At 46.4% G+C, this 19024-nt stretch overlaps 1 long non-coding RNA gene across 2 annotated transcripts in view; it reads left to right on the top strand.

The window, feature by feature from the left end:
- The window catches only part of LOC100979105 (uncharacterized), a 51352-nt gene that overhangs the window by 11533 nt on the left and 20795 nt on the right, over positions 1 to 19024 (top strand). For both annotated transcript variants that reach the window (XR_610800.7, XR_010110894.1), the window contains one exon: positions 12420 to 12623. This is a non-coding gene — a long non-coding RNA (uncharacterized LOC100979105). The remainder of the gene's footprint in view (positions 1 to 12419; positions 12624 to 19024) is intronic.

Below are 19024 nucleotides of genomic sequence, written 5' to 3'. Positions count from 1 at the left end.
TTTGATGGGGTTGTTTGATTTTTTTCTTGTAAATTTGTTGAAGTTCTTTATAGATTCTGGATATTAGCCCTTTGTCAGATGGGTAGATTGCAAAAATTTTCTCCCATTCTGTAGGTTGGCTGTTCACTCTGATATTACTTTCTTTTGCTGTGCAGAAGCTCTTTAGTTTAATTAGATCCCATTTGTCTATTTTGGCTTTTGTTGCCATTGCTTTTGGTGTTTTAGTCATGAAGTCCTTGCCCATGCCTATATCCTGAATGGTATTGCCTAGGTTTTCTTCTAGGGTTTTTATGGTTTTAGGTCTAACATTTAAGTCTTTAATCCATCTTGCATTAATTTTTGTATAAGATGTAAGAGAGGGATCCAGTTTCAGCTTTCTACATATGGCTAGTCAGTTTTCCCAGCACCATTTATTAAATAGGGAACCCTTTCCCCATTTCTTGTTTTTGTCAGGTTTGTCTAAGATCAGATGGTCGTAGATGTGTGGTGTTATTTCTGAGACCTCTGTTCTGTTCCATTGGTCTATATATCTGTTTTGGTACCAGTACCATGCTCTTTTGATTACTGTAGCCTTGTAGTATAGTTGGAAGTCGGGTAGCGTGATGCCTTCAGCTTTTTTTCTTTTGGCTTAGGATTGTCTTGGCAATGTGGGCTCCTTTTTGATTCCATATGAACTTTAAAGTAGTTTTTTCCAATTCTGTGAAGAAACTCATTGGTAGCTTGATGGGGATGGCACTGAATCTATAAATTATCTTGGGCAGTATGGCCATTTTCATGATATTGATTCTTCCTATCCGTGAGCATGGAATGTTCTTCCATTTGTTAGTGTCCTCTTTTGTATCATTGAGCAGTGGTTTGTAGTTCTCCTTGAAGAGATCCTTCACATCCCTTGTAAGTTGGATTCCTAGGCATTTTATTCTCTTTGAAGCAATTGTGAATGGGAGTTCACTCATGATTTGGCTCTCTGTTTGTCTGTTATTGGTGTATAAGAGTGCTTGTGATTTCTGCACATTGATTTTTTATCCTGAGACTTTGCTAAAGTTGCTTATGAGCTTAAGGAGATTTTGGGCTGAGATGATGGGGTTTTCTAGATATACAATCATGTCATCTGCAAATAGGGACAATTTGCCTTCCTCTTTTCCTAATTGGATGCCCTTTATTTCCTTCTCCTGCCTGATTGCCCTGACCAGAAATTCCAACACTATGTTGAATAAGAGTGGAGAGAGAGGGCCTCCCTGTCTTGTGCCAGTTTTCAAAGGGAATACTTCCAGTTTTGGCCCGTTCAGTATGATATTGGCTGTGGGTTTGTCGTAGATAGCTCTTATTATTTTGAGATATGTCCCATCAATACCTAGTTTTTTGAGAGTTTTTAGTATGAAGTTCTGTTGAATTTTGTCAAAGGCCTTTTCTGCCTCTATTGAGATAATCATGTGGTTTTTGTCTTTGGTTCTGTTTATGTGATGGATTACATTTATTGATTTGCATATGTTGAACCAGCCTTGCATTTCAGAGATGAAACCAACTTGATCTTGGTGGATAAGCTTTTTGATGTGCTGCTGGATTTGATTTGCCAGTATTTTATTGAGGATTGTTGCATCGATGTTCATCAGGGATATTGGTCTAAAATTCTCTTTTTTTGTTGTGTCTCTGCCAGGCTTTGGTATCAGGATAATGCTGGCCTCATAAAATGAGATAGGGAGGATTCCTTATTTTTCTATTGATTGGAATAGTTTCAGAAGGAATGGTACCAGCACCTCTTTGTACCTCTGATAGAATTCCGTTCTGAATCCATCTGGTCCTGGACTTTTTGTGGTTGGTAGGCTATTAATTATTGCCTCAATTTCACAGCCTGTTATTGGGCTATTCAGGGATTCATCTTCTTCCTGGTTCAGTCTTGGGAGTGTGTATGTGGCCAGGAATTTATCTATTTCTTCTAGATTTTCTAGTTTATTTGCCTAGAGGTGTTTACAGTATTCTCCAATGGCAGTTTGTACTTCTGTGGGATCAGTGGTGATACCCCCTTTATCATTTTTTATTGCATCTATTTCATTCTTCTCTCTTCTATTCTTTATTACTCTTGCTAGTGGTCTATTTTGTTGATCTTTTCAAAAAACCAGCTCCTGGATATATTGATTTTTGAGGGGTTATTTTGTGTGTCTATCACCTTCAGTTCTGCTCTGATCTTAGTTATTTCTTGCCTTCTGCGAGCTTTTGAATTTGTTTTCTCTTGCTTCTCTAGTTCTTCTCATTGTGATATTAGGTTGTTGATCTTAGATCTTTCCTGCTTTCATTTGTGGGCATATAGTGTTATAAATTTCCCTCTACACACTGCTTTAAATGTGTCCCAGAGATTCTGGTACGTTGTGTCTTTGTTCTCATTGGTTTCAAAGAACATCTTTATTTCTGCCTTCGTTTCGTTATTAACCCAGTAGTCATTCAGGAGCAGGTTGTTCAGTTTCCATGTAGTTGTGTGGTTTTGAGTGAGTTTCTTAATCCTGAGCTCTAATTTGATTACACTGTGGTCCGAGAGACAGTTTGTTGTGGTTTCTGTTCTTTTACATTTGCTAAGGAGTGCTTTACTTCCAACTATGTGGACAATTTTGGAATAAGTGTGATGTGGTGCTGAGAAGAATGTATATTCTGTTGATTTGGGGTGGAGAGTTCTGTGGATATCTATTAGGTCTGCTTGGTGCAGGGCTGAAATCAAGTCCTGGATATCCTTGTTAACCTTCTGTCTCATTGATCTGTCTAATATGGCAGTGGGGTGTTAAAGTCTCCCATTATTATTATGTGGGAGTCTAAGTCTCTTTGTAGGTCCCTAAGGACTTTCCTTATGAATCTGGGTGCTCCTGTATTGGGTGCATATATATTTAGGACAGTTAGCTCTTCTTGTTGAATTGATTCCTTTACCATAATGTAATGGCCTTCTTTGTCTCTTTTGATCTTTGTTGGTTTAAAATCTGTTTTATCAGAGACTAGGATTGCAATCCCTGCTTTTTTTTTTTTAACTTTTCATTTGCTTGGTAGATATTCCTCCCTTCCTTTATTTTGAGCCTATGTGTTTCTCTGCACGTGAGATGGGTCTCCTGTATATAGCACACTGATGGGTCTTGACTCTTTATCCAATTTGCCAGTCTGTGTCTTTTAATTGGGGCATTTAGCCCATTTACATTTAAGGTTAATATTGTTATGTGTGAATGTGGTCTTGTCATTATGATGTTAGCTGGTTGTTTTGCCCATTAGTTGATGCAGTTTCTTCCTAGCATCAATGGCCTTTACAATTTAGCATGTTTTTGCAGTGGCTGGTACCAGTTGTTCCTTTCCATGTTTAGTGCTTCCTTCAGGAGCTCTTGTAAGGCAGGCCTGGTGTTGACAAAATCTCTCAGCATTTGCTTGTCTGTAAAGGATTTTTATTTCTCCTTCACTAATGAAGCTTAGTTTGGCTGGATATGAAATTCATGGTGAGAATTCTTTTCTTTAAGTATGTTGAATATTGGCCCCTACTCTCCTTTGGCTCTAGAGTTTCTGCTGAGAGATCCGCTGTTAGTCTGATGGGCTTCCCTCTGGGTAACCCGACCTTTCTCTCTGACTGCCCTTAACATTTTTTCCTTCATTTCAACCTTGGTGAATCTGACAATTATGTTTCTTGGGGTTGCTCTTCTTGAGGAGTATCTTTGTGGTGTTCTCTGTATTTCCCGAATTTGAATGTTGGCCTGCCTTGCTAGGTTGCAGAAGTTCTCCTGGGTAATATCCTGAAGAGTGTTTTCCAGCTTGGTTCCATTCTCTCCATCACTTTCAGGTACACTAATCAAACGTAGATTTGGTCTTTTCACATAGTCCCATATTTCTTGGAGGATTTGTTTGTTTCTTTTTACTCTTTTTCCTCTAAACTTCTCTTCTCACTTCATTTCATTAATTTGATCTTCAATCACTTATATCCTTTCTTCCACTGTATCGAATCAGCTACTGAAGCTTCTGCATGCATCACATAGTTCTCGTGCAATGGTTTTCAGCTCCATCAGGTCATTTAAGGTCTTGTCTACACTGTTTTTTCTAGTTAGCCATCCATCTAATCTTTTTTCAATGTTTTTAGCTTCTTTATGATGGGTTCCAACATCCTCTTTAGCTCAGAGAAGTTTGTTATTACTGACCTTCTGAAGCCTGCTTCTGTCAACTTGTCAAGGTCATTCTCCATCCAGCTTTGTTCCATTGCTGGCGAGGAGTTGCGATCCTTTGGAGGAAAAGAGGTGCTCTGCTTTTTAGAATTTTCAGATTTTCTGCTCTGGTTTCTCCCCATCTTTGTGGTTTTATCCACCTTTGGTCTTTGATGATGGTGACCTAGAGATGGGGTTTTGGTGTGGATGTCCTTTTTGTTGATGTTGATGCTATTCCTTTCTGTTTGTTAGTTTTCCTTCTAACAGTCAGGTTCCTCAGCTGCAGGTCTGTTGGAGTTTGCTGGAGGTCCACTCCAGACCCTATTTGCCTGGGTATCACCAGCAGAGGCTGCAGAACAGCAAATATTGCACAACAGCAAATATTGCTGCCTGATCCTTCATCTGGAAGCCTTGTCTCAGAGGGGCACCTGGCTGTATGAGGTGTCAGTTGGCCCCTACTGGGAGGTGTCTCCCAGTTAGGCTAGACCGGGGTCAGGGACCCACTTGAGAAGGCAGTCTGTCCATTCACAGAACTCAAACACTGTGCTAGGAGAGCCACTGCTCTCTTCAGCATTGTCAGTCGGGGACGTTTAAGTCTGCAGAAGTTTCTGCTGCCTTTTATTCAGCTATGCCCTGCCCCTACAGATGGAGTCTACAGAGGTAGGCAGGCCTCGTTGAGCTGCAGTGGGCTCCTCCCAGTTCGAGCTTCCAGGCCACTTTGTTTACCTGCTGAAGCCTCAGAAATGGTGAACGCCCCTCCCCCACCCATTCTGCCACCTTGCAGTTCGATCTCAGACTGCTGTGCTAGCAGTGAGCAAGGCTCCATTGGCGTGGGACCCACTGAGCCAGGCACAGGATATAATGTCCTGGTGTGCCATTTGCTAAGACCATTGGAAAAGCACAGTATTAAGGTGGGAGTGTCCCAATTTTCCCAGTACAGTCTGTCACGGCTTCCTTTGTCTAGGAAAGGGAAACCCCCTAACCCCTTGTGCTTTGCAGGTGAGGCAATGCCCTGCCCTGCTTCAGCTAGCCCTCCATGGGCTACGCCCACTGTCCAACCAGCCCAATGAGATGAACCAGGTACCTCAGTTGGAAATGCAGAAATCACCATCTTCTGTGTGGATCAGGCTGGGAGATGCAGACTGGAGCTGCTCCTATTGGGCCATCTTGGAATGGCAATCAATGTTTGCTTTTTACATTTGAAAAAACTGGAGCCGGGTACCTAGGCATTAATCACTGTGGTATCCTCTTGCCGATTGACCTCTTTATCATTAACTAGTGACCCTCCTTGTCTTTTGTTGTTACAGTCTGTGATTTTAGTCTATTTTATCTAATATGAGTATAGCTACTCTGGCACTTTTTTGGTTTCCAGCTTCATGAAATATCCTTTTCCATTTCCCTGTTTTCATTTCCCTTTCAGTGTCTCTATAGGTGAAGTAGATTTCTTTAAGGCACCATATAGTTGGGTCTTATTTCTTTATCCATTTGACCATTTAGAGAATTTAGAGCACTGTCAGTGTTATTATTCATAAGTAAAAACTTAAGAGTGGGTGTAGTGGTGTACATCTGTATTTCCTGCACTTTGAGAGGCTGAGGCGAGCTGATCTCCTGGAGTCAGGAGTTCGAGACCAGCCTGGTCAACATGATGAAAACCTGTCTCTACTAAAAATACAAAAATTAGCCAAGCATTGTGACACGTGCCTGTAATCCAATTTACTTGGGAGGCTGAGGCAGAAGAAGCTTGAACCTGGGAGGCAAAGGTTGCAGTGAGCCGAGATCGCACAGACAAATCATCTCCACTCTCCTCATCAGAACCTCTGGTTCACAACATTTGTGAGCACAAATCAATGATGGTTATTTTTTTCCTACTAATTAGGGATATTTTATTACACAGCAATAGCCTCCAGCAAAAGCATCCATCAAACATGATTCCTACAAGTTGACAGGGCTGGAATTATCACACAAAAACTAAGGTGGCTATACTTGATTCCCAATGTCCAATTTTTCATGTATAGAGAAATTTATCTTCCACCCCTCCCAAAGGAATGAAGTTTTCTCTTATGCCCAGGCTGGAGTCAAGTGGCACAGTTTCAACTCACTGCAACCTCTGCCCCCCAGCTTCAAGAAATTCACCTTTTGAACAAGGAGATATTAAGGATACACTATCTGTATGCTACTGATGGTTACAGGAGACTCAGAGAAGAGAGAAACAGTTACTGGCCTCATGCAACTGATATTCTCGGGAGGAGAGAAAGGAAATCAAGGAAGAAACATGCTGTATTTCAGATAGCTGTAAGTCCTCCACAAGAAAAGAAAGCCGGTGAGGGACATAGGAAGTGTGTCAACCATAAGGTTCCCGCTAATTCTATAAGTTGGTCAGGGATATCCTCCAAGAATAAGTGGCATCTGAGCAATCACCTGAAGGGAGAAAGGGAGGAAGGCTGTGAGTGGTGGTTCACGCCTGTAATCCCAGCTCTTTGGGAGACCAAGGAGGGCAGATCGCCTGAGCTCAGGAGTTCAAGACCACCCAGAGCAACCTGGTGATACCCAATCTCTATTAAAAACAGAAAAAAATTACCTGGGTGTGGTGGCACGCACCTGTAGTCCCAGCTTCCATGCCCAGCTGATTTCTCTCTCTCTCTCTCTCTCTCTCTCTCTCTCTCTATATATATATATATATATTTTTTTTATAGAGATAGGGTCTCACTGTGTCACCCAGTCATCAAGCAATTCTCTTATACTGTTTTCCAAAAGCATGGGAATTACAGGTGTGAACTACCCTGCCGGTCCTGAAAAATGTGATATTTGGGTTTCTCTTCCTGTCTTCTTTTACCCAAAATAATGACCTAAAGTTCCTTCCAGGTTGCTGCAAAAGGCATGATTTTCTACTGTTTTATAATTGAATAGTATTCCTGTGTGTATATATACCACATTTTCTTAATTCATTCTTCTGTTGATTGACATGCAGGGTGATTCCATATCTTTGCTACTGTAAATAATGCTGCAGCAAATATTTCCGTGCGTTTTGATCTATTCCTTTGAGTAGGTACCCAGTACTGCAATTGCAGACTGAATAGTTGTTTTATTTTTTGTTTTTTCAGAAATCTCTGTAGTGCTTGCCATAAAATCTGTGCTAATTTACATTTCCAACAACAATGCATAAGATTTCCCCTTTTCTCCACATTCTCACTAACATTTGTTATGTTTTTGTCTTTTTAATAATACCCATTCTGACGGGAGTAAGATATCTCATTGTGGTGGTGGTTGATATTTTTGAGACAGGGTCCCACTCTGTTGCCAGACTGGAGTGCAGTGGTGCGATCTCGGCTCCCTGCAACCTCCACCTCCCAGGTTCAAGCGATTCTTCTGCCTGAGCGTCCCGAGTAGCTGGGACTCTAGGCACGTGCCACCATGCCCGGCTAATTTTTGTATTTTTAGTAAAGACAGGGTTTCACCATGTTGGCCAGGATGGTCACAATCTCTTGAGCTCGTGATCCACCTGCCTCAGCCTCCCAAAGTGCTGGAATTACAGTTGTGAGGCAGTGCACCCAGCCTCATTGTGGTTTTAATGAGCATTTCTCTGACGATTCATGGTGCGGAGCACTTTTTTGAAATACATTTTGGCCATTTATATGTGCTCTTTTAAAAACTGATTCCTGTCCAGGTGCGGTTGTGCATGCCTGTAACCCCAGAACTTTGGGAGGCTGAGGTCAATGGATCACTTGAGGCAAAGAGGTAGAGATTAGCCTGGCCAACAAGGCAAAACCCCGTCTTTACTAAAAATACAAAAAATCAGCCACGTGCTGTGGCTTGTGCCTGTGGTGCAAGTTACTCAGGAGGCTCAGGCACAGGAATTGCTTGAACCCAGTAGGCACAGGTTGCAGTGAGCCAAGATCATGGCACTGCACTGCAGCATGGATAATAGAGCAAGACCTGTCTCAAAAAAACAAATGAATAAATAAATAAGATAAAAAAATTTTAAAAAGTCTCTTTATGTCCTTTGCCCACTTTTTAATGGGATTCTTTGGAATTTTCTGTTGTAGTTGAGATCTTTGTTTACTCTGGGTATTAGTCTTTTGTCAAAGGAAAAGTTTACAAATAATTTCTCCCATTCTGCAGTTGGTCTGCTCACTCTGTTGAGAGGATTATTTCTTTGGCTGTGCAGCAGATTTTTGTTTCAGTAAAGCTTTTGAATTTATATAATTAAAATTTTCAGTTTGGTTTAAATTTGCATTGGTCTATTTTTGGTTTTGTTGCCTGTATTTTTGAAGTCGTACTCTTGAACTCTTTTCTAGACAGTAACCAGAAGTGTTTTCTCTAGGTTTCTTCTCATATTTTTATTATTTCAGTACATATATTTAAGTCTATAATTCATCTTCAATTGATTTTTGTAAATATGGTGAGGAGTCCAGTTTTATTCTTTTGCATATGACAATTCAGTTGTCCCAGCACCAATTATTGAAAAGGGTGTGCTTTCCCCAATGTATATTCTTATCAGCTTTGTCTAAGGTCAGTTGGCTATAAATGTATGGCTTTCTTTCTGGGCTCTCTAGTCTGTTACACAGATCTGTGTGTCTGTCTGTATACTACTACCATGCTGTATTGGTGATGATGGCTTTGTAATATAATTTGAAGTCAAGAAATGTGATGCTCCCAGCTTTGTTTATTTGCTTCAGAAAGGCTGAGTCGACAACTGCAGAGATGAAGCTGCCCCTCCTCACAGGGACTCCTTCCTGGAAAAAGATCATGGTTCCCACCGACCATATAACCATGGCTGGAGTTCCTGAAATTCCCAAAGGGAGGCCCTACCCAGTGAGCGGGGGATGAATCAAGGTCCCACTTAAGGAATCTGTCTGGCCACAATCAGGCACAGCAGCTGTGCTGCCTTGTGGTGGACCAGACTACGTGGACTCCCTGGAGCCTGCAGGTTAGAGTGTCTGAGTCCATGGAAACACAGAGATGGAGGCCGCCCTCACCTCCCCAGAAAACTGTAGTCTCAGGCAGTCTCCAGCCGATTGCCACTGGTTGGCTGCTATTCCAAGCCAGTAGGTCTTAACTTGAGAGGTGCTGTGGAAGTGGGACCCATAGAATGAGGCTGCTTGGCTCCCTGGATTCAGCCCCTCTCCTAAGGGAATGTACAGATGGAACTCCCGCCTTGCCCAGCTTTCCAAGTATATAAAACTCCGGAGTCTCTGTGAGTGTCTGAGCGGCTGCTCTGGCAACATTCGACACGGTTGTGTGTATCTGACCCAAGACCCTTATGGCATGAGCTAATGGGAGGATCTTCTGATCCATGCGTTGCAAAGATGCATGGGAGAAGCATCGTTTGTGGGTAGGGGTCATGCACTCACTCATTGCTTCTCTTGGCTGTAGGTGAAGTTTTCTTTGGCTCTGTGCCGATACTGGGTTCATCATCACCCACCCCCTTTGTTTCTTCTCCTGGGTGAAGTCGTTTCCCTAATCAGTCCCAACGTAGGAACCTGGATATTTCAGTTCAAGGTGCTGAATTCACCGTGCTTTTCATTCAGGGGAAGGCAGCTGCTTCTCATTGGGCATCTTGGCCTGCCCCCTTTACATCACTTTCTGTAAAATCCACACCACTCCAGGAATATCCATTACTTTACTTCACCTGAAACAAACAGAAGGCTCATTACACTTATCATGGGCTCACTTACTTTGCCTTTAATGAACATCCCATGGAAATGCTAGTGGATGACGTGGTCCATTTTCTTAGGCATGAGATAGAAAAATGGTGTACTGCTTTTGAATTTAATTAAAATTTTTAGTTTGGTTTAAATTTGCATTGGTCTCTTTTTGGTTTTGTTGCCTGTACTTTTGAAGTCTTACTCATGAACTCTTTACTAGACAATGACCAGAAGAGTTTTCCCTAAGTTTCTTCTCATATTTTGACCATTTCAGTACATACATTTCAGTCTATAATTCATTTTAAATTGATTTTTGTAAACATGGTAAGAAATAGGAGTTCAGATTTATTCTTCTGCACATGACAATGCAACTGTCCCAGTACCAATTATTGAAAAGGGTGTGCTTTCCCTAGTGTATATTCTTGTCAGCTTTGTCAAAGATCAGTTGCCTATGAATGTGTGGCTTTCATTTTGGATTCTCTGGTCTGTTACATCAATCTGTGTGTCCACATTTATACCTGTACAATGCTGTATTGGTGACTATGGCTGTGTAATATATTTTAGAGTTAGGAAATGTGATGCTCCCAGCTTTGTTCATTTGCTTCAGCTGAAAAGGTTGAGTCCACAATTACAAAGATGGCAGCCGCCCATCCCCGGAGGACCTCCAACCCAGAAAGAGATCAGGCTTCCCACCAACCCTATAACCCTGGCTGGAGTTCCTGAAATTCCAACAGGGAGGACCTTCCCAGTGAGGAGGGATGAATCAAGGTCAAATTTAAAGAAACAGTCTGGCCACTATCTGGCACAGCAGCAGTGCTGCCTTGTGGGGGACCCCTCCTGCTCCAGACCAGCTGCACTCCCTGGAGCCCGAAGTCTAGATTGTCTGAGTCTACGGAAACAGAGACGGTGGCCGCCCCAACCACCCAGAACTCGGTAGTCTCAGGCACTGGGCTTGCTATCTTGCCACTGCTTGGCTGGTATTCCAAGCCCGTGGGACTTGAGAAGTGCCGTGAAGATGGGGACCACAGCATGAGGCTTTCTGGCTCCCTGTGATATGGCTGTGATGAGTGGAGGAACACCAGGGCTCATGTCTCACACGGAATTGGAGAAAATGACACAAACACACTTACAGTGACTTTAAGGCGTGCAGTTTAATAGGCAAGAACGAAGGAAGAGCTCCCCATACTGAGACAGAGGGAGGGGGGCTCCAAAGCCGAAAGAGGAAACCCGGAGTGCTGTGGATACCAATGCGTTATACGAAGAAACTGGAGGACGCGGTGTCTGATTTGCATAGGGTTCAGGGGATTGGTTCGACCAGGCATGTCATTTATGTAGCCCACGGAAAAACTGGCCCTCCCACCCTAGCCTTTGAATATGCACGTGCCGGACACCCTGACTTCCTACACACGTGGGGATATATTGGGGTGGCCATATCGCCAGGCACAGGTGGGGGCAAGGGCCAGAAGAGGACGGGAATCGCTATGTTTGGGTGGACCCAGTTTCTAATGGCCGGCATCTGCACATCAAGGTTACTGGAGAACTCTAAAAGCCGGGGCTTTCCTGCTAGACAAGACTCATTTCTGGAGCTGCTTTAAAAAGAAACAGAACTTCCCAAGGACCCCTTTTCCTCCCTGTCTGCCCAAAATAATTTCTTAACAACTCGTATAACACCTGAATTCAGCCCCCTTCCTGGGGGAATGTACCAACGGAACTCCCACCTTTCCTGGTTTCTCAAGGCTGGATTGTATAAACCTCCTGGGTCTCGGTCTGTGTCTGAGCAGCTGCTCTGCCAACACTCCACACAGCCCTGTGTACCAGGCCCAAGGCCCCTGTGACTCAGCCCATGGGAGGATCTCCTGATTTCTTGGTTGCAAAGATCCATGGGAGAAAAATGGTTTCTGGGGCGGGGTCACACACTCACAGCTTCTCTTGGCTGTGCGAGAAGGTTCCTTTGGCTTTGTTCCAATATAGCGTGGTTCATCACCCACCCCTGTTTTCTTTGTTCTCCTGGGTCAAGTTGTTTGCCTAGTCAGTCCCAATGTGAGAACCTGAATATTTCAGTTCACGTGCTTATCGTGAAATTCACTGAGACTTTAATTCAGTGGAAGGCAGCCTCTTCTAATTGGCCATCTTGGCCCGCCCTCTCCACGTCACCTCCCATAAAATGGCCACGCTCTCCAGGGATGACACCATTATATATCTTTACGTGAAACCAACAGAACACTCATTACACTTTTTGTGGGCTCATTTACTTCACTTATAATGAACATGGCCATGGAAATGCTAGTGGAGAAAGTGGTCGATTTTCTGATGGATTTGATAAAAAAATGGTTTGCCGACCAATTAATGACATATGTCTCAAAACTAGTAACGAGACCCTTAATCGCTGGGTTGAAGTTTCTAATCAAGAAGATGCTCATCTATGTATTCAACAAAACAGCTTCCCTTGCTTCTGAAATGCTTCCAAACAACATCTCATATTTCCTGAAGAAGAGAATGCCTGGACAAGCAGCACAAGTCATTCAGGTTTACTTTCAGCTCATAAATCCAGCAGGATATTCGCACAATTGTTGAGAAACCTTATCAGTTCATGAGTCGTGCATGTTTCCTTTAATTTCAGGAGGAAGAGGGTAATCTGGAAGAGTTTCCTGACCTACTCTGCTGCTGTGATTAAACAACCACCAGGAAATTTTGATGACACTGTTCTCCTGAGCTCCTCCCTTTCCTTGGGGAAGAAAAGCATTGAAACTACAAAAATAAAGTGTTATTTGGCTGGAGTGAGGTCTCATGGCTGTTTATGCGGTGGCTCGCTGCTCAGGACATGGTGAGTCTCTGGGTTGTGCGCTGAGGAGGGGAGGCTGTCAATCTAGAAAAAACCCATTGCATGGGACACCTCCATGGGGTCTGGGGGCCTGAGGATGAGGAGCCGGACTGGGTCTAGGGAAGGAGGAGGTTTCAGAGGGTGAAATTCTGGCAGTAAATCCTGGGGGTGTTTGAAAACTTCCTCCCTCAGAAGGAGAAGACTCAGGGAGGAATAAGGACAAACCATGGGTCCCTTGAAGGGCATTTACTAACTTAAGAGGACTCTATCGGGAAGCAGAGTGACAATGGCCTCCTTGAGGACTGAGGCCCCTGGATAAATGAGGCCCAGATCCAGATCCAGTCCATGGGAGATGAGACCTTCAAGGGACATATTTTGGTTGGGACAGAGGAAAAGTGCAGCTCTGCAGCTGCAGAGGAAGCCCTGGCAGTGTGAAAGCGACCTTGGAGGGGCCCTGTGCGTTCTGAATGCTTCTGAGGTCCATCCCCTCTCCCCGCCTCTTTTTCTGGATTTTTTGGGCTCCATGGTCTCCGCCATCTTCTGAGCGCTCCACGCTGCCACCTTCAGTTTTCTCTTCTGGACTCCAAATACTCCAAAATCTTTCATATCTGTGCCCCTACCCCTGTTTTTAGCATGTGTTGGGACTCCAGGTCCCTGAAGGTTTCTGGCCTGAAATCCACCTCCCCAGTGGTGTGGATTCTGCTCTAGAGACTCCGCACTTGGCAAGGTTCCCAGGCCCCTGGGGGACAACCGAGTGGTCTGCGCACTTCAGGGCTCCACACTCGGCAAGGTCTTTCAAGCCCTTGGGGTTCTGTCCTCAGTTTTCTTCACATGTCTGGGATGTAGTCACTCTATAAATGCCGGGATGTGATCCCCACCCCAGTGATTTTTTTTAGTTCCATGAGTGATGCTATCTGAATAGTCATCCTGAGAGTGATGGGACCTTTTGAATTTGTGGCAAGTTTTAGATTAGTGTGAGTGGCCTGAGATCGCAAAATTGGGGCTAGCATTGGATGTGAGGTTAGGCTGGTGGAAAAATTTGCCCAGAACCTGAGGAGTGTGGGCTCACTGCAGGTGGTTAGGATCAGCACAGAATTGCACGGATGTATAGCTTTGGGGTAAAGAATAACATGGTTCAGAAGTGCATGTATTAGTCTCTTCATGCATTGCTATAAAGAATTACCTGAGACTGGGTAATTAATTATAAAAACTCAGGTTTAATTGGCTCATGGTTCCACAGGCTGTACAAAAAGGATGATGCTGGCCATCAGCTCAACTTCTGGGGAGGTGTCAGAAAACTTAGAGTCATGGCAAAAAGCACAAGGGAATCAGGCTCATCCTCCATGGCCAGAGCTGGAGCTAGTGGTAGGAGAGGTGCTGCACACTTTTGAACAATCAGATCTTTTTAGAACTCTATCACCAGACAGCACCTAGAGGATGGTGCTAAATTATTCATGAAATATCCACCCATATGATCCACTCAATTCTCACCGGCCCAACCAGGACCACCTCCACCATTGGGGATTACAATTACACATGAGGTGTGGGTGGGGACACAGATCCAAACTCGATCAGTGGGCATCTTGGACTGGGTCTACTGTAGAAGAAGAACCAGGAGCTGACTATCATCCTTAAGACTGCCCAGAGTGATTGCGGCACCCAAGACTGTGTGGTAGATAGAGCTCCCTCTCCCCTCTCCCCCTCCCCTCTCCCCTCCCCCCTCCCCCCCTCCCCTCTCCCCTCTCCCCTCTCCCCTCTTTCCACGGTCTCCCTCTGATGCCGAGCCGAAGCTGGACGGTACTGCTGCCATCTCAGCTCACTGCAACCTCCCTGCCCGATTCTCCTGCCTCAGCCTGCCGAGTGCCTGCGATTGCAGGCGCGCGCCGCCACGCCTGACTGGTTTTCGTATTTTTTTGGTGGAGACGGGGTTTCGATGTGTCGGCTGGGCTGGTCTCCAGCTCCTAACCGCGAGTGATCCGCCAGCCTCGGCCTCCCGAGGTGCCGCGATTGCAGACGGAGTCTCGTTCACTCAGTGCTCAATGGCGCCCAGGCTGGAGTGCAGTGGCGTGATCTCGGCTCGCTACAACCACCTCCCAGCCGCCTGCCTTGGCCTCCCTAAGTGCCAAGATTGCAGCCTCTGCCTGGCAGCCACCCCGTCTGGGAAGTGAGGAGTGTCTCCGCCTGACCGCCCATCGTCTGGGATTTGAGGAGCCCCTCTGCCTGGCTCCCCAGTCTGGAAAGTGAGGAGTGTCTCTGCCCGGCCGCCATCCCATCTAGGAAGTGAGGAGCGCCTCTTCCCGGCCGCCATCACATCTGGGAAGTGAGGAGCGTCTCTGCCCGGCCGCCCATCATCTGAGATGTGGGGAGCACCTCTGCCCTGCCGCCCCGTCCGGGATGTGAGGAGTGTCTCTGCCCGGCCGCCCTGTCTGAGAAGTGAGGAGACCCTCTGCCTGGCAACCGCCCCGTCTGAGAAGTGAGGAGCCCCTCCGCCCGGCAGCCACCCCGTCTGAGAAGTGAGGAGAGTCCTCCCTCCTCGTCCAGGAGGGAGGTGGGGGGGTCAGCCCCCCGCCCGGCCAGCCGCCCCGTCCAGGAGGTGAGGGGCGCCTCTGCCCGGCCGCCCCTACCAGGAAGTGAGGAGCCCCTCTGCCCGGCCAGCCGCCTCGTCCGGGAGGGAGGTGGGGGGGTCAGTCCCCCGCCTGGCCAGCCGCCCCGTCCGGGAGGCGAGGGGTGCCTCTGCCCGGCGGCCCCTACTGGGAAGTGAGGAGCCCCTCTGCCCGGCCAGCCGCCCCGTCCAGGAGGGAGGTGGGGGGGTCAGCCCCCCACCCGGCCAGCCGCCCCATCTGGGAGGGAGGTGGGGGGGTCAGCCCCCCGCCCGGCCAGCCGCCCCGTCTGGGAGGGAGGTGGGGGGATCAGCCCCCCGCCCGGCCAGCCGCCCTGTCCGGGAGGGAGGTGGGGGGATCAGCCCCCCGCCCGGCCAGCCGCCCTGTCCAGGAGGTGGGGGGCGCCTCTGCCCGGCCGCCCCTACCGGGAAGTGAGGAGCCCCTCTGCCCGGCCAGCCGCCCCGTCCGGGAGGGAGGTGGGGGGGTCAGCCCCCCGCCGGGCCAGCCGCCCTGTCGGGAAGTGAGGGGCGCCTCTGCCCGGCCGCCCCTACTGGGAAGTGAGGAGCCCCTCTGCCCGGCCAGCCGCCCTGTCCGGGAGGGAGGTGGGGGGTCAGCCCCCCGCCCGGCCAGCCACCCCGTCCGGGAGGGAGGTGGGGGGGGTCAGCCCCCTGCCCAGCCAGCCGCCCCATCCGGGAGGTGAGGGGCGCTTCTGCCCGGCCGCCCCTACTGGGAAGTGAGGAGCTCCTCTGCCCGGCCACCACCCCATCTGGGAGGTGTACTCAACAGCTCATTGAGAACGGGCCATGAAGACAATGGCGGTTTTGTGGAATAGAAAGGGGGGAAAGGTGGGGAAACGATTGAGAAATCGGATGGTTGCCGTGTCTGTGTAGAAAGAGGTAGACATGGGAGACTTTTCATTTTGTTCTGTACTAAGAAAAATTCTTCTGCCTTGGGATCCTGTTGATCTGTGACCTTACCCCCAACCCTGTGCTCTCTGAAACATGTGCTGTATCCACTCAGGGTTGAATGGATTAAGGGCGGTGCAAGATGTGCTTTGTTAAACAGATGCTTGAAGGCAGCATGTTCGTTAAGAGTCATCACCACTCCCTAATCTCAAGTACCCAGGGACACAAACACTGCGGAAGGCCGCAGGGTCCTCTGCCTAGGAAAACCAGAGAACTTTGTTCACTTGTTTATCTGCTGACCTTCCCTCCACTATTGTCCTGTGACCCTGCCAAATCCCCCTCTGCAAGAAACACCCAAAAATGATCAATAAAAAAGAAAAAAAAAAAAAGAAAGAAAGAAGAAAAAAAAAAAAAAAAAAACAAAGACAGTAATAGCCCTTTCCCAAAGCAGACCTCCTTCTTGCCTGGGGACTAGATTGCATTTTTAGGACTAACATTAGCCACAATATTGGGAGTTATGGTTTAGGAGTCGTGCATCTGGAGGCTACAAGATTCTGACCCTCCCTAAGCTGCCCCTAAGATCAGTGCTTGAGATATTTTGCCGACCCTGCACTTGATGGATCTGCTGGCACCAACCAGATTGATAAACTGGCTCATCTGATCTTGTGGCCACCACCCAGGAGCTGACTCAGCGCAAGAAGACAGCTTCTACTCCCTGTGATTTCATCCCTGACCAATCGGCACTCCTGGCTCACTGGCTCCCCCCACCCGCCAAGTTATCCTTAAAAACTCTGCTCCCCGGCACTCCAGCAGCCTGGGCGACAAGATCAAGACTCTCTCAAAAAAAAAAAAAAAAAACCTCTGCTCCGCAAATGCTCAAAGAGATCGATTTGAGTAATAATAAAACATAAAACTCCAGTCTCCCGCAAAAAAAAAAAAAAAAAAAAAAAGACTGCCCACGATGGCCAGGCAGGGTGGCTCATGCCTGTAATCCCAGCACTTTGGGAAGCCAAGGTGGGTGAATCCCCTGAGGTCAGGAGTTTGAGACCAGCCTCGCCAACATGGTGAAACCCTGTCTCTACTAAAAACACAAAAAATTAGATGGGTGTTGTGCCAGACGCCTGTAATCACAGCTACTCCAGAGGCTGAGGCATGAGAATTGCTTGAACCTGGGAGGCGGAGGTGGCAGTGAGCCCCAATTGCACTGCTACACTCCAGCATGGGCAACGATACCAAAACATCGTCTCAAAAAAAAAAAAAAAGGCTGCCCATGACCACTGCCCCAGTGAGAGGGACACCAGCATGGCTAAGATCAAGTGCTGGATATTCTTCATGGGTCAGACATTAAAGCAGGCCACACTGTTACAGAGATGGGCTCCATTCATAGCAACAAAGTGGTGAGAAGATGAGGGAATGGCAGAGGCCAGCACTTTGCCATCAATGCAAGGTGGGCATAAGGAGCTGGCACCAGTGCCAGAGTGCATCAGGGGAGGACTGCTTTGCAATATCTAGCACTTACCTCTTAGAGTATGTTTCATTAGGGACAACAGATATAAATGGCCGACAAGTGAGTCCCTTCAGTAACAGGAAATAGAAATCTTCAAGAGGAACAGAAACAGATGTCAGCAGCCCTCATATAAAGTCATCATCCTTCATCCAGTTAAAACCTGAGACAGTTCTCACATAAGAAGGTCTAATTCAAAAAGAGACTGGGTTCTCATGAGGCAGGTTCATGCAAAACCAAGGGAAGTATACAACTTTGGGATTCTCCAGCTTCCCTTGGAAAAGACCTACAATCATTTGCTTAGGTAACTGAGCACTGAACAAAGGTGAGTATTGTTATCTTTCAGAAGCTGTTGGCCATGAAGGTCTTGCTGGCATAAAACCCATGGTTGGAAACATCACCATGACCCCTGTTAGAGTAATGGCCTAAGGGCAAGGGTCAGGAAATTGATGTATTCCTTGCCAACTTCTGCGAGACGAGTGTTGGTCCACTCATCTCTTTCACGGAATTCACCAGTCTGGTATCTTCAAAATCCAGAAGGATGATGGCAGATGGCAGGAAACTAATGCAAACACCATCAGTTGTACCTCCACTGTAGCAGCAGTAATGGATGTTATCTCTTCATTGTAATATCCAGGGAGGGAGAAGATGACATTATTCTCAATATTCTAAACACCCTGTGTGTACAGCCTCTGTGATATTTTTTGTAATATCCCTGTGGGAGAGAATTATATTACTCCTAATATCTCAGGGGTTGTGCCCCCTCTGTGATAATGTTCCTAACACCCAGGAGGGGATAGGATGATATCACTTTTAGCATCACAGGGGGTGTACACCCCACTGTAATATTGTTTATAATATCCAGGGGGGGAGAGAATGATATTACTCCCAATATAGCAAAGACTGTACACCAACCTGTGATATTATTTGTAATATCCATAAAAGGAAGAATAATATTACTCCCAATGTCACAGGAAGTGTACATCCTTCTGTGATATTGTTCAAAAGATCCAGTTAGGGAGGGGATGATATTACTCTCAATATCTTAAACACCCTGTATGTAAACCCTCTGTGATATTCCTCATAATATCCAGAGGGAGAGGATGATATTACTCCCAATATTGCATGAGGTCTACACCCCACCTGTGATATTGTTCCTAATATCCAGGATGGGAGAGGATGGTATTCCTCCCGGTGTCGCAGGGGATGTACACCTTCCCTGTAATATTGTTCATAATATCTAGAAAAGGAGAGGATAATATTACTTTCAACATCGCAGGGGGTGTACACCTTCCTTGTTATATTGTTGCTAATATCCAGGGAAAAAGAAGATGACATTACCACCACTATTGCAGAAGGTGTACACCCCCCCTTGATATTGTTCCTAATATCCAG

Source organism: Pan paniscus, chromosome 20, assembly GCF_029289425.2.
Source record: "Pan paniscus chromosome 20, NHGRI_mPanPan1-v2.0_pri, whole genome shotgun sequence".
In the NCBI taxonomy this organism is placed as follows: domain Eukaryota; kingdom Metazoa; phylum Chordata; class Mammalia; order Primates; family Hominidae; genus Pan; species Pan paniscus.
The sequence above is the reverse complement of the archived record's forward strand: the minus strand, read 5'-3'. Positions and strand labels throughout refer to the sequence as shown.